The sequence below is a fragment of the Aythya marila genome, assembly GCF_965140915.1.
Source record: "Aythya marila genome assembly, chromosome: 1".
In the NCBI taxonomy this organism is placed as follows: Eukaryota; Metazoa; Chordata; class Aves; order Anseriformes; family Anatidae; genus Aythya; species Aythya marila.
In genome coordinates, this window is record NC_139042.1 from 1,140,524 (window position 1) to 1,156,446 (window position 15,923).

Genomic DNA, 15,923 nt, shown 5'->3' on the forward strand with positions numbered 1-15,923 from the left:
CTCCGGCGCTGCGTCCCCGAGGAGCGAAGTGTGTAAAAGACTTGAAACTCTTGGAGGAGCAAACCTTGTGCAATTATGCAGCAACACAAATGCTCTCGGCTCAGGCAGCCACCGAGCGCCGCGTTAATCCCCAGCTGGGTTATTCCTTCTGTGTTATTCAGAAAAAAAACATTCTTGTGTTTTGAAAGACTTTCCGAGGCTGAAGGCATGGCACACATGGCAGGCAGAGCTGTCCCGCAGCAGTGACAAAGCAGAGGTTACACCCAGTGGATGTTTCTCAAAAACAGAACGGGGGAAAGTTGCACTTTTCCCTTTCCCTTGCTTTCCTCTTTTCCCAGTGCAGGATTTCTTCCTGCTCCTTCCTAGCTATTTCTATAGATGTTGAAACCTCAATTTATTCTCCTGTGTGTCTCTGTAGCACCGATCATTCACGAGAATTCAAATTTCAGTTGAATATAAGCCCTGAGATTTCCCTCCTCTGCTCCTATAGAAGAATTTCAGGATGAATGCAATGGGCGGGACAACGAGGACATTTTTCCTTGCACTTGCACAGCCCACAAAATTCCTCGTTAGGACAGAAAGGAAAGTCCCTTGCTCAAGGGACAGGAACCACGAGTTCAGCCTCTGTTTTTCCTTTTGGTCCTTGCTTTGCTGAGCTTGGGGGGTGCTGCAGGGGCAGGATGGGGACAGGGAGCTGCCCTCGGGAGGCTGGATCCCAGCCCTGCAAACAATTCCTGCAGCATCCAAAATATTTCTTTGGCTGGTTCTCTGAGAGATGTCAGCAAAGCCCAGAGGTCAAATCCCAGCCCTAAAACCCAGATGTTTTTTTTCCTAACCCCAAGGGTGGAAAAGCCTCCTCCCCACCAGAAGAGCTGAATCCTATCACCAGAGTGGGAAATCTTCCTCCTTTGGGCCTGGAGCAGAGTCAGAGCAACCAGCAGAGCCAGGCAGCTGCAGGCTTACCCGTGTGGCCAATTCCAGGCTGTGAGCCCTTTGGAAAAGCCCAATTTCTTCATTTTTGGGCATTTGTAATCTCAGACGCGTGACATTTTACAACCTCTTTGCACAAGATAAGTACTGCGATCGTTTGCTGCTCTCTGGTTTAATTGTTCCGAGGAATCATCCCTCCACCACATCCTCCAGAGAGTTTAACACCATTGAACTGTCTGCAACGAGACTTTTCATTTCTTTTTCTTCCAGCATTTCACGTAGCCCTTACAGGTCTTATTTAATATGAATTTATTAGCGGTCCGCTTTCGGAAGGATTTATCCTTTTTGCTTCCATGCACCCATGACCTGCAAAGCAATGTGTGCCCAAATTTCTGGAGGCAGAAGGCATGAAGCTGAGGGAGCTGCAGGAAGGCTCCTGGTCGGAGAGCGGCAGCAGCGGGCAGGAGATGGCCCCGTGCTGCAGCCTCAGGGCTGGTGCACCTGCAGGGATGCTCCAGCTTCGAGGAACCCTTTTTCTTTTTCTTTTTCTTTTTCTTTTTCTTTTTCTTTTTCTTTTTCTTTTTCTTTTTCTTTTTCTTTTTCTTTTTCTTTTTCTTTTTCTTTTTCTTTTTCTTTTTCTTTTTCTTTTTCTTTTTCATTTCCTTTTCCTTTTCCTTTTCCTTTTCCTTTTCCTTTTCCTTTCCTTTTTCTCTTTCTCTTTCTTTTTCTTTTTCTTTTTCTTTTTCTTTTTCTTTTTCTTTTTCTTTTTCTTTTTCTTTTTCTTTTTCTTTTTCTTTTTCTTTTCCTTTTCCTTTTCCTTTTCCTTTTCCTTTTCCTTTTCCTTTTCCTTTTCCTTTCCTTTTTCTCTTTCTCTTTCTCTTTCTCTTTCTCTTTCTCTTTCTTTCTTCTTCTTCTTCTTCTTCTTCTTCTTCTTCTTCTTCTTCTTCTTCTTCTTCTTCTTCTTCTTCTTCTTCTTCTTCTTCTTCTTCTTCTTCTTCTTCTTCTTCTTCTTCTTCTTCTTCTTCTCCTTTCCCTTTCCTTTTTTTTCTGCATCCCCTCCCTGCACAGCACGATGTGAATTTGCAGCCCGAGATGTGAGCAGTAATTTGCAGCCGGGAGCACGGGCTCAGAGAAGCATCTCAGTGAAGCTGCATCATTTTTATCTGCGATTGCACTGGATGTGCTTCCTGCAAGCAGGAGAGCACAGAAGTGTGCCATCACCTTCTCTCCCCTATTGCTGGATTCCTTTCCCCATTTTCTCACAAAGGGGGCCATGCAACGTGCAGAGGGGCTCAGGATCTGACCCTGAGAGTTTGCAGCCAGTGGTGTTTGTTCCCTTAGAGCCAAATTTTGGCTCCCCACAGCTCAGCGCTCTGCTGGGGGCTGCTTGCACCCCATAAGGGCACCGTGCTGGGCACCATGCACGTCTCCAGCTGGGGGTGTCCCAGCAAATGGCCATGTTTTGGGGCACAGAGCAAAACTTGCTGCATCTCACACCAGCTAGAGCAAGAGGAATCAATAGATGGTGCTCTTCTTTCGTGCAACGCCGCAGCCGTGGCTGCTGGCAGGGGTGTCCAGCTCCGGGGGGCTGCCTGTGCCCTCTGCAAAGCTTCTCTGGAAAGATCGGACTTAGGCAGCTGTAAAATATTAATACTTTTTTTTTTTTTTTTTTTTTTTGAGATCTAATAACTCCTTCCTGAGAGATCGCAGAGCCCATGAGAGCTGATAAAGTTTATTTTCTCCGCAGTGCATTATCTGCCTGATGCAGCCCTGCCTGGGAGGAGGACAACTCAGGGTCACTCGGGCGAGGAGCGTTTCTGAGCACACCAATTTGGCTGTCTCCTACCGAGCAAAATGTATCTCTGCTGATAGGGCTAACGAGGCAGGCATTTAATTATTATTTAACGAGCTCGTGCACGGACGGCAGATAATCTCTGCTTTGGAAACATCGAGTCCCTGTGCCCATTGCACCCCGTTTCCAGCCTGTGGGACCTCAGCAGGAAATGCCAGGAGGAAAATATGGTTGTGGGTCTCCTGGCTGCTGCTACACCACAGCCATGGGCAGGGAAAAATCCCCGTAGGATTTTCCACTTCTTACTTCTGGGACCTTGCTGAGGGGGCTGTGGGCACCCAGCAAAATGCTGGTGCAGCATTTTGGGCAAGCAGCAGCAGAAGGGCCAGGCTGAGACATCCAGGGCTCTGAAATCATTTGAAACACAGTTTTTTTGGGGGTCCGAGATAACTTGTCTGGTGTAAAGCCCCGCCACCCGTGCAGTGCCTGATGCAGCAATTCAATCCGAAGGCGCCCACAAATGACTTTTGTGGGGACTGTAAGGTGAACATGAAAAAGTTCATGCAGGATTAGGGTGCACAATCCACTGCTCGTGGTGTTTTGTGGCATTTAATCCTGAAAATGTCATCTCTGGAGACTGCGGGTCATCAAGCAAAACAGTACGACACCTTCAATATTAATTGCCCAGACCCAGCATCTCTCAGCAGCCTTGCTTTGCCTTCTCCATCCCATCTGAAGCTCAAAGAAGCTGGTGGCTGTGGCAGGGCTGCCAAACCAGGGCTCCCCTGGACCAAGGGCATCTTCGAGCCTCGGAGGATTTGCCATCACATCTCTGTCCCCAGCCCAGGGTGATGCCAAGGTGGCCAGAGAGGGAACAAACCCCGCAGTGACACCAAGGAGAGGGGATCCCCAATGCCCCCTTGCAGCCATCCCCATCCCACAACCCAAAACGTGGACACCCCCAGCACAAATCCCCTTTTCCTCCTGGCAGATAGAACCGGGGCTGCCTGTGCATTAATTCCTCGGTTCCTTATCTGAAAATGTAGCTTAGTGCAAAAAAAACAGTGCCGAAAAGTAAATAGCACGGGGTTATAAATCCTCCCGATTGCAAACCCCAGGACAGCACCACAGCTTCAAAGGCAGAGGCTGGAATAAGAACATGAATGTAAAAAAAAAAATAGAAAAAAAAAAACCTTGCTAAGGATGGGACCCTTGAGAAAGGGGGAAAAAAAAGGCAAACCCAGCTTGCACCGTGACCATGAACAGTTTGCAAAGCCCTGCATCAGCAAACCACATCGGTGGCTCTGTAATCGCTCGGATTGCAGGAAAGGAAAATAAAATCCTACCGAAGGAGACGATTGCAAAAGTTTGGGTTAAAATGTGCTCCGGCTTTTGAGACGGAGCCCAAGCCCCACCTCCGCACACCCATCCCCACCTCCGGGCTGGGAAGTAAAAGCACCCAATGGCCGGGGACAGCTGCTGCCAGAGGAAAACTTTTGCTCCCAGCCCAGCGGGACAGGACACGGGGACACGGGGACACGGGGACGGGGCGAATCCTACAACTGTGAGTATGGCAGCGGTGGCCGGGCTCTTCTTGCGCCTGCCCCACGCCTCGCAGGTTGGAGGCTGCGAAGTTCCTCACGCTGCTGCTTTCTTCGCTGCCTTCTTTCGCACAGCTCCTTGAACCTGCTCGGTTCCTGGGCTGGGTTTGTCTGGTGGGATTAAAAAAAAAAAAAAGTTAAAGAGAAGAAAAGAAAGAAAGAAAGAGAGAGAAAGAGAGAAAGAAAGCAAAAGAAAAAGAAAGAAAGAAAGAAAGAAAGAAAGAAAGAAAGAAAGAAAGAAAGAAAGAAAGAAAGAAAGAAAGAAAAAAAGAAAGAAAGAAAAAAAGAAAGAGAGAGAAAGAAAGAGAGAGAGAAAGAGAGAAAGAAAGAAAGAGAGAGAGAGAAAGAGAAAGAGAAAGAAAGAAAGAGAGAGAGAAAGAGAGAAAGAGAAAGAAAGAGAGAGAGAGAGAAAGAAAGAAAGAAAGAAAGAGAAAGAAAGAAAGAAAGAAAGAAAGAAAGAAAGAAAGAAAGAAAGAAAGAAAGAAAGAAAGAAAGAAAGAAAGAAAGAAAGAAAGAAAGAGAGAGAGAGAGTGGAAGAGAGAAAGATAGAAAGAAAGAGAGAGAAAGAAAGAAAGAAAGAAAGAAAGAAAGAAAGAAAGAAAGAAAGAAAGAAAGAAAGAAAGAAAGAAAGAAAGAAAGAAAGAAAGAAAGAAAGAAAGGGGGAAAAGGGGAAAAAAAGGAGTGATTGCAAATGTTTTGCATTGCCAGTTCTCCAAGGGCTTTCTGCACATTATTTTTTTTGCTCCCTCTCTGCTCCCACTTATTTGAGCCTCTTTTTCCAGTAAAGCAGCTCCACTTTGCACTTTCCTTGTCCCTAAGGCTTTCACTTATTTCTCACTTTCCAGGGATTTTCCCTGTCCCCTATGCTGCCAGGGCTCCTTTCTCTTGCAGCTTTGCTCCGGTGTTTATGGGAACACCTCCTCTCACCCCCTGTCCTGGCTGGCTTTTTGGGAGCACTGCTGGGCAGTGTGGATCCCCGAGATCTGGTGACAGTGGCGGTGGCACTTGGGGACCTTGCCCAGCCTGGAGCTTCTCAGGTTGGGCATTTCTCGGGAGAGGAACCGCTCTGCACCAATTCTAGGAGGTTGGATCACTGCTTGCAGAAAGCTGATGGGACCCCCAGAGGGAAGGGGTGGCAGGCAGGGGGGAAGGTGCAGGGCAGGGTGGAAGCGTTGGTGCAGCTCTGCAGGGCTGGGTGCCTGCAAACGGGGCACTGGCTGCATCCCTGCTGCTCGTGATGGGCAATTTTGGCTCGTGAGAGGTGCCTGGGGAAAGCCCTGTGGGCACCGGGTCCCAGCTGGATCCTTGCTGAACTGCTCTGGGGTGAAACATGCTTCTTGAGTGAAATGCTTCTGGGGTGAAACTTGCTTTTTTTGTGGGTGAAATACGCTTTTTCTTGTGTGCTTGCAAATGGTGGAGGTGGTTTGTGCGGTCCCTTAAAGCCTCGGAGCATCCTGGTTCCCAGCTCTAGCACCAGCCCATCCTCCTTGAAAACCCAAAATGCTGGGAGAAGACACAGTGCTTTGTGCAGCCCCGCTGTTCGTGCCAGTGTTTGCTCCTTCTGCCAGCTTCCAGCTGGAATTTCCTCCGTGGTTTCAGCCCTTATCTCTGTCCAGCCATGGAAGCTGTAAAACCTGTTGTCCCTCCCGAGCTCAGCTGGTTTGTCTTATTCAAAAAGCACGTGAAACACCTCGAGGATGAACCCTGGAATCCCTCTGGGTGCTTTTGGGGAAGGGCACATCGCTTTTACCATCACACCTGGTGTGTCTGAGGCAGCTCTTAGGAAGCAGCACCGTGGGCTTCCTCCAGTGAGCAAAGCTCTTAGTGCTCCAGGTCCGTGGTGAGAAGGGAAATAGCAGTCAAGGACGTTGGAGTAAATCAAAGGACAAGGATAAATAGGACAGAGAGAGATGCTCAGGGCTGGTTGTGAGCAGCTGGGCAGCACCCAGGCTACCCAGCAATACAAAGAGGCCAGGGCTGAGCTGCTCTGGGAGCTTATCAGAATCCAGGTCTATATTTCATCCCACCAGCCGTGTGTGATAACCTCCTGGAGCATCCATCTGAGGCAGTGCCACGCAGCTGGTACCTCTCCAGCAGGCGATGGAGCATCCTTTATCTGAGCTCCCATCAGGATATGATTTCTTACCCCTGGTCCAAGCCATATCGATCTGCTCCCAAGGGCTTTTTATCAGCTGTCTGCAGAAATTTCATGACCACGTTTTTTTTATTATTTTTTTTCCCACTCTCTGCCCTGCACTGATCTATGGCGTCCTGTGCTCGGATGGAAGACATCAGAAAGGTGAAAAAGCAGGAGAAGAAACATCTTCCACTGCTGTGCCCACACTTTGGGTCCACTTGTGGCATCCTCCTGCTTTGCTGTTCCCTGAAACGCGACCGTGCAGCCCTGTTTGCAGAGGCACACACAAAACCCTTCTCTGCTTTGGACAGTTTGCTCCAAAAGCTGGCGAAGGGCTGAAAGGGAAACCACTGGCACTAAGCTGGTTATGAAAGCCCTCCTGTTTCCCATCCTCCTGGCTTTATTGGGTGTGATTTAGTTGTTTCGTAACGTGCTCTAATTTTTCCTGTTTCCCATTTTCTCCTGTTCTTCCATTTTTCTCGCTTTTCGTTCCCTGGCTCTGAAACACCTCGTCCTGGCTCCCCTTAGCGCTCCCAACCCAGCTGTGCTGGGATGTGGGGTGTGCTGCCTCTTCTGCAACATCCAGGGATCTCTGGGATCCTGCTTGGGCCAAAACTGGAGCCCAAATTCCCTGCTTTGGTCCCGGTGCCTCCCTGGTGCTGCACCAGGGTCTGCACCGTGCTGCTGTCGCTGCAATTTGGCAGCACGTCCTGGTTGCATCCTGCACCTGCTGCATGTGCCACATCCTGAGCCACCCACAGATCAATTTCTTGGTTTCCTGAGCCATTAACTCGCTAAAAGTAGACTCAAGGGGTGGCTGGGGAGCCTCATGACCCACCTCGGGACCTGTCATTAACCTCCAGTCTTCGAAAAATGCTAATTTTGAGAATGAAATCATAGAATGTCAAGCAGCACCGGTGCCAGTACTGACCCAAGAGGAACACCACTCACTGTTGATCTCCACCTGGACATTGAGCTGCTGACCACAACTCTTTGAGAGCAACCATCCAGCCGATGCAGACGTGGTGTTAGAGTGCTGCAGAGCGGGGAATTTCTGGCTTGAATCGTGATTCAGACACTGCAGCCCTACCCGTGATGGTGCTTGGCTCCTGACCAGCCATGAACGACGCACAGAGGAGAAGAATTTGAGCTGAAAACCTGTGTCCTGGAGGCAGCCAAGCTGAGATGTGGCCTCAAGCTGCTGTAGAGGCTGTTCTGGTGGGAGCAGCCCTCGGACCCTTTGGGCACATCCAGGCACTCGACTTCAGGCTGAGCTTTTTCCTCTTGGGCAATGCTCCCAGCACTTATGGAACCATGAAATCAGATTTGGAAAGACCTTCAAGGTCACCAAGCCCAACCACCAAGCTGACCCATGGAGTCCCATCACCAAATTGTGTCCCTCAGGGCCACATCCTCATATCTCTGAAATGCCCCTGGGGATGGGGACTCCACCACCCCCCTGCTCCGGTGCTCCACCACCCTCTCCATGAAGAAATTCTTCCAAATGCTCATTCCAAACCTCTCCTCGCACCACCTGAGACCAGAGGAGCTCTGCTGCCTGAGTTTGCCCAAAATATTTGTTTTTTTTTCCTCTTTCCCTGGCTGGTTCTAGCACTCAGTTGCTGCACCGGGCTGGGGCTGCCCTCGCCACCAACCCTGCCTTGCTCCAACCCTTGCTCCTTGTCCCATCATTGCCCCGTGATATCCCCAGTTCTCCCCACCCACGGTGTTTCCTCCTGGGTATTTATAAGCAGCTCCTCTCAGCCTGTCTTTTGCTGGCTAAGGACATTTCTCACTTCTCCTAAGCTCCACTCTCACTTCCCTGTTCTTCTTCTAGCAGCATTTCCCTGCGCCTACCCCCTGATGAATCCCTCTGGCATGTGGGTGCCATTCCCTCTACACCACTCTTACTGCAATCTCCCCCAAAATCTGGGTTTGTTTTGGTGGTTAATCCATGAAAAATGGGACCACCTGGAAGGAAAAATGAGTTTTTCTTGAACATGCTAAGCCAGGGGGTAGGAAGCAAGTGAGCTGGTGTGCAGGTGCTCCTCGTGCAGCTCAGCATTGGGCTTCAAATCCACAACCAACGATGGACAATTTGGGGTCACTTCTAGGAATTATAGACAATACAACAGGCAACATCTGGATTGCTCGTGGAGGACTGCTCCAGGGAGCCTTTGCTCGTGCTCATGAGGTGTGAGGTTTTGCAGCATCTCCAGCTTTTTTCTTCTGCAGCAGCTTCCCCTTTGAAAAGCCGACTTTTCTCATCGGAACATGTCTGCATCTGGCAGATCCAGAGCCCCTCTGGATGCCGGCTTTTTTTTTCGTTTTCACGCATTTCCTCCAGATGCTGCTTGGAAATAGAAATACTCAGCTCTTCAGAAGTAAATGCTCAGCAAAACTTCATCCTTTTTCTCAGTCTTTCCTCCTGCCCAAGCCTCAGCGAAGCACAGGGGAAATAACAAACAGAAATACATAAATGGTTTAAAAAGCCCAAATTTGGAAAACTCTGGCTTGGGATCACCTTCCTCCAGCCTGCTGTTGCGTTGGCAGGTGTTTCTCTGCAGACTCGGGCGCTGTGTTTGCAGAAGGAAAGGCAGCTCCCGGGTGGGAAAGGCTTTTCACACCTCCCTCCTTGTCTTTCCTCCTACCCTCGGGTCTCCAGCTGCTTGGAGGAGGGTGTGTTTCCTCGCTAAGCACACAGGAGGTGGTGTTAAAATAGAAAATCCCCAGCCAGGACGCAAGGCATCACCGTGCTGTGGTACACCCCACGTCTGTTTGTCTCCCTGCAAGGGATTGCAAAGCACCTTTGGTGTCTGGCACGATCCAGATGAGAGGATCGATTATCCAACATGTTGCCTAAAACCTTCCAGGGAACAAGTTAACCATGCAAAGCCCCGTGTGGTGGTTGCTTTGCGCGTCCTTGAGCTGAACTGCCCTCACCCCAGTAAAACTGCCAGCACAAACAAATGCAGAGTTCACGTGGCTGGCGGTTGCAAGAAGCAAGGGCAGGAGCTGCGGCGAGGCTCAGCGAGGCTTTGGTTTTTTGCACGGAACAGATCTTGGGAAGCAGCAGGAGCGTGGTGGCAGCAGGCGGGCTGCAGGGTGCTGACCCAGAGCCTCCAGCTCCCTTGAAAATGAACCCCTGCGAGGGATGGTTCTGACTGCACGTGGCCTCGTTGCTGATGTGATTTGCTGAGATTGGAGATCTCAAGGTCTCCCCTCTCCTGCTGCATTCTTTGTGTTCCCTTCCCTTTGCTGTGCGGTGCCTTCCCCCTCTGGCAGGTGATGATTCCACCCCAGCCCATGCACTGGGAGCTCTCCCGGTCCTGAGGTTGTGATGGTGGTGATCACAACCACAAAAATCTCATCCCCATCTCCATTTCCATTTCGGTACCACCAGGAGAGCTCCAAGCCCTTCACCACACCTTGCAGTGCTGGGGCAGCTGAGGAGCCTCCAAAAAGGCTCCAGCATCCCCTCGTCACAAACCTGGGGACCCCCTGTGCACATCAGAAGGGGCTGGGGCTCAAGAGCCCACCTGGTCCCTCAGCACCCCTGGTCATGTCTCAGCTTTCAGCACAGATTTTCTGTTTGTTCTTCTAAATCCTGAACTTCTTAGCAACACGTTTCCTTTTACTTTGCTTCTTGGGTGCTCCCTGCCATGTGTCGTCCCTGACACATCCCATTACAAAGAATCACTGGGCCGGGCTGATCTCATTTTCACTTTCTTTTAGCTCGGTGGTGCAAGATGGATGCAGCTTTGGGGCGCAGCCACGCATCTGTTTCCTCCCTCGCTCTTGTTCCAAGGAGGGGATGATGTGTACACAACGCCTTTTCCTTCTGCTCTGTTATAAAGCATCTTCCCACCCACATTTTCTAAACTATTTCCTCTCCAGCATGGGCACACTCACAAGCACGCTGACACCGTTCCTGTTTTACCGCTGCTGAATGTAAATTGTGTAGAAATTCAGCAGGAAGAAGACAAATAACGGGATATTTGCTGGCATTTGGTCTCCCCGCTGGGCTTTAATTTGCTGTGTTACATTTGCCATTATTTATTGAAGCTCTGCCGAGCCCTGTGCTTGCTGTCCCTCGTTCAGCTAACAAGAGCTGTGCTGCTATGAATAAAGGCATCGGGACGGGGTTATGTCCTCGGGAGCAGGACGTGACTGGGGTGCCACAGACCTTGTCCCCTGCTATCACAGCCAGGATCATTGTGCAATTCCAGGAGAAATCAGTCATGTTTGGGATGTTTGGGGGTACTTCTGCTGTCCTGGTGTCAAAAAAAAAGGATAGTTTGGGGATAGAGAGAACATCTTAAGCTATGTTTCAGAGGTCTATGAGATAATCTAAAGAAGCTCGGTACAGATGGAGCTTATTCCCCAAACCACAGCCCCTGCTCTAACCCAGGATCCCAGTGCTTGAGGTTGGAGGCTCCTCTGGCTCCATCTGGTCCAACGCCCTTCTTGAGAAGGGACACCCGGAGCCACGCTGGCTTTTGAAGATCTCCATCAGGGAAACTCCAGCAGATCTCCGGGCAGGCTCCACAACCCCTCTGCAGGTTTCTGGAGCTGTTGATGAGGTGTTGGGCAAGCAAGGCTGTAATGAATGGCAATTTTGTGGGTTCTGAGGACAAACCCTTCATCCAAAGCTGGAAGAGTATCAGCTGATGGATCTGCCCATCAGACCTGCTCACACTTGTGCCTCGCTGGGCTCCTGAGCCCTGCTGCTGAGCACGGAAAGTCCCTGCATGCTTTATGGAAGGAGCAAATTGCTTGCGAGTCTACTTGCAGGCGTATGAGGAAGCAATTTCTGCTTCGTCAGGGCACAGCGCTGGCTTGAAGGTCTTCGTGCAAGGGCCAGCAACGTCGCCTGTGGTGACAGGTCCTCTGCTGTCACCCTGGGTCCTTGCAGTGGCTTAATCTCCCTGGAAAACGAGTTGCACACTCTTGTGATTTGGGGGAGAAAAGGGGAAATGTGCCACTGAGAGCTCCAACGGAGCAGCCTTTGGTGCAATAAATACCTCGCTGGGCTGAGACAGCTGCTCTACAGTGTGCTGGGGGTGCAAACGTGTGCAGGGGCTGCAGGCACAGGCACAGCTCCTTCGGACAGCCTCCAGACAGCATCCCCTGCTCGCCGACAGCATTACGTGACACTCCTTAAGCTCACCACATAAACACAGCTTGTTGTGCAAGCACAGCCCGATCGCTTCGGGATAACTAACTGAGATAGGTGGGATGTGTTTGTAAACGGCTCTGCTGTTCTGCATGCGCAGCATCTGCCAGAGCCTCCTCCAGCAGACCCGGGGCTGTTTCCTTCATTGCAATGCTGCGGACACGGCACGGGTGCTTGCAAAAAGGCCTTGCAAAATGATTTTCTGGGAAGGCTCTTACTCACCCCCTGCAGCTGCACCGGAGCCGTCCCTGCTCCCATCACCACCAAAACCAAGCACAGAGGCTGCAGGCAAGCTGGGGACCCAAAGCACTGTGTGGAGGCAGGTGGCATCGGTTCTCTGGCTTGTTCTTGGGGAAACTGAGGCTTGCAGATTGGAGCAGCTCGCTGGGAGCTGGTCCCAGTCCTGTGCCACGTCTGCTCTGGGAGAGCCTTTGAGTCAGCCCCTGCAAAATCACAGGGTGGCACTCTGGGATTTGCTTTTTCTCACCATTTCCAATCGTGTTGCCCACCATCCCGTGCAGAACCCCATGGTTATGAGTAGGGCTACCTGCAGCAGGGCAGAAATAACAATTCCTGGCTGTGCATCCTCTTCCTGGCCCCTGGAGCATGCTTGGAACCCGCTGGGTTTTGCCCTTTCTGCTTTCCCCTCTCCTCGCTCTGACGTGGGTTTGTCTTCTGGTGTTTGCTGTCCCTTCCCTGCTCCCTCCCCTGCCACCCCCACCTGCAGGATCACAGCACGCTGCTATCAGCAGTTTGGGTTTTCAGTTGTCTTATCTGCCTTCGTCTTTGGACTGGTTCTTGCCCTTTGGAGATAAAAGTTTTTTTTCTGTTTCACTTTATTCTTAGAGAGTCGTTATTGGCAAACAGTTTCTAAATGCAATAGCTTTTTTCTCATTTTGAATGGCTTGTCAACTTTACAGCATTTCAGGCCTCCTTCCCCTTGGGGGTCTCAGTGGCTCACCGTGTTTAATAGGCAGCACACGCTGCAAGGGAATAGGGAAATGCTAGCAGGACACCTTGCTGAAGGTGAGATGAAGGTGTGCAAGGTGGGATGGAGGCAGACCTGGCTGTGCATCTGCCAAAATACTTCTACAGACCACAGGATCCCATCTTTTCAGGTAGATCGGAGTGGATCTTTGGCAATGTGGACTTGCAAAGACATTGAGGTAATCAGGGAATTTGTGCCCATTGCTGGAAATCTGGGCTCATCTTTGCCACCCTGGCACCCTGTTTCATCCTGCTGTGTCGCCCTTGAGCTTTCGGGAGGTTCCAGCAGCAAACTCAGAGGCTCTAAATAATTCATCACCGTGCTGCTCCGTCAGACAGGCAATATTGGACGCCGTGGTCCGCAGACAGGCGGGTGCTTTTGCTCCTGCACTGCTTAACTCCCCAGGGGTTCGGGGGAGCTTTTCACGGATGCTTTAATTTATGATCAGATTTACTTTATTGATCCCATCCTGTATTTCGCTGTAGCAATATCTCGTCTCTTGAGATGCGGCTGAGGGCAGAGATTGCTTTTTGCAGAGGATGCCAAGGAGCTTGTAAGTCAGTGGCATGCAGGTCCCGCTCTTGAATTTACCTCTCCTGTGCAGTGCATTTGAGGGCTGTATAAGCACTACAATTAAGACAGCTTCTCCTTGCTCGAATTTACATCGACCAGTACATTTGTTAATTTGTTTGAGGTTACGATACCTGCTCCTTTGCTTCTCATGTCGGGGAAAATAGAATTATACAAAAAAAATAATAATGTAAAGCCTTTCACCCCATTTGCTGCAGAGCTTGCAGATGCCACTCTCGCTGAGATGGAAACATCTATTAGGGTGTACTGAACAACAAGGCCAAGCCTAATGGGTTTAACATGCCTGCAAACAATGCAGCTTCCTGAGCAGGAAGTCTGGGTACTAAAAACCCCACAAAGACATCAGCCTCCGGCACATCACTCACTCCAATGAGTGGGGAGGGTGAAGCTGGGTCTAGAAACTGGTCCGAAAGGAGGGAGGTCAGTGGTATAGGGAGAGGGAGATGGATTCCCATGGCTTTGTGTTGCTTTGAGCAGTTAAATTTGGGTGGTTGTGCAGCCAGAAAGCGAGTGTGGGAAGGATGCTCCCAGGTGTGATGCAAAAACACTGGGTGAAAATGAGAGGAAGGGGAGGAGAGGTTTAATCCAGCTGAGCCACCAAATGGAGGGATGGAGCTGCCTGTGCCTCCTGCCTCTAAGCCCATAGGGGGGTCCCCAAACCCTCCCTTTTTAGGCAGAAAAACGACTGTCTGTAGCTTGTTGTCAGGAAGGCAGTTCTGCAAAGCAGCAATTCCAGAACTGTCTGGGATCTCGCACACCCCTCAGTGCACCTCACCTGCTGCAGGCAGAGGGAGACGAAACCAGTTTGAGGCCAGGAGGACGCTTGGCAGTGGACCAGTGCTGTGCTGCAACTGGTGAGCCTGGTCTTGCCTTGCTGTGATAGTCGTGTCCAGGCAGGTCCCTCACGCTTGGCCAAGCTCTGCTCCGGCACCATTCAGGAGCTGAGACAAGGCTCACCCATATTCTTCCTTTCCTTTCCTTTCCTTTCCTTTCCTTTCCTTTCCTTTCCTTTCCTTTCCTTTCCTTTCCTTTCCTTTCCTTTCCTTTCCTTTCCTTTCCTTTCCTTTCCTTTCCTTTCCTTTCCTTTCCTTTCCTTTCCTTTCCTTTCCTTTCCTTTCCTTTCCTTTCCTTTCCTTTCCTTTCCTTTCCTTTCCTTTCCTTTCCTTTCCTTTCCTTTCCTTTCCTTTCCTTCCCATCTCTTCAACCATGTGGGTGTTTATTGCAAACCCATCTAGAAAGCTGAGAGGATCAAGAGCAATATGGAATGAGGAGGAGATGCCATGGAGTTTATGCAGCTGCACTACCATGGGAAGAAGCTGAAGGCTGAGGGGATTTACACGAGCGTGGTGGGGACCAGATCGTGTCCCAGGCTCTAGGACACTCCTTGTGGCTGGTGCTCACGGTGGGATTGGTGCTCCGGGGGAGGTCTGGAGATTCAGTTACTAATTGGGATCGTTGATCAGGGTGTGTGGTGATGCCAGAAGAAAAACGAGGATACCCTGCAGAGTACAAATGACACACAGAAAATATTCCACAACCATAGAGTTGTAAAGTAGGTGTACTTGATTGGGGTGCACTGGGTGCACTGGGAATAGCTTCCCTCAAAATGGTGAGCACCTGCCTGGTCATCTCTCACAATTTTATGAATACTGTTATATATTACATGAGCTCTAGTTCATTAATTTCCCCGAAAAGGCGGACCTCTTCCAAGTACTCATTTCCATACTCCCTGCCCTTCGTTCCTCTTGGCTGCACCTCCCTGATGCCTGGTGGTCGTGGGCAAGGGTTTTTCAGGATGAAGGCAATGAGGAAGAGGAGGTTAAACGTTTTACCTTTCTGGACTTCGACCTTCTGTTGGACAGTATTTAGGCCTTTTTTGCTTATCTTTGCCTTGTTTCCTGCCAACAAGTTGTTCATTCTTCCCTAACAAGTTGTTCATTCTTCCCTCATCCGTTGGCCTTGAGCAATATCTTCTTTTTATATCTGCTTCTCCCAAGGTTCTCATCTACATCCCTATAATTGGGATATTTTTAGGTTCTCATCCACATCCCCGATAATTAGGATATTTTACCATATATGTAGCTAAATACTAATTCAGATAAGTTTTAGCATCTTCCCCATCTCACAAATATCTTAAGTGTGGAAGACAGTGGGATTTGGCCAACCTCTTTTCAGTGGTCTGTGGGGACAGGACAAGGGGAAATGGCCACAAAATGGAGCCCAGGCAGTTCTGCACCAACATGGGAAAGAATTTCTTCCCAGTGAGGGTGACGGAGCACTGGGACAGGCTGCCCGGGGAGGTTGTGGGGTCTCCTTCTCTGGAGATATTCAAGGCCTGTCTGGATGCTCCTGAAGCCCCTTCCCCAGCCCGACCACATCCCTCAGGAGGCCAGCACGTCCCTGGGCTGTGTCAGCTTCTCCCCCTGTTTTGTGTCACTTGTAAACGTGCTGAGGGCTCCCTCTGCCCCTTCACCCAGGTCACTGATAATGATGTTAATCAGTACTGGCCTGGATAATGGTTAAACAGCACAAACCCCAGTTGCCCTCTGGTACCACTGGGATTCATGAGTACCAGGATCCTGCCCCAGCTCTCGTTACTCAATCTGTTTGTGCCTTGTTGCTTTGAAGTGAAACAATTGATAATTCTGAACCTCTAGCGCGCCCTTGGGATTCGCCTGCTTGTGCTTTGCATGCTGCTCCGCTGCTTT

At 50.1% G+C, this 15,923-nt stretch overlaps 1 protein-coding gene across 1 annotated transcript in view; it reads left to right on the forward strand.

The window, feature by feature from the left end:
• Positions 1-4,170: 4,170 nt before the first annotated feature.
• Positions 4,171-15,923, forward strand: part of SLCO2B1 (solute carrier organic anion transporter family member 2B1) — a 50,827-nt gene continuing 39,074 nt past the window's right edge. The window contains exon 1 of the mRNA XM_082777479.1: positions 4,171-4,286. The gene's annotated coding sequence lies outside the window, so the exon portion shown is untranslated. The remainder of the gene's footprint in view (positions 4,287-15,923) is intronic.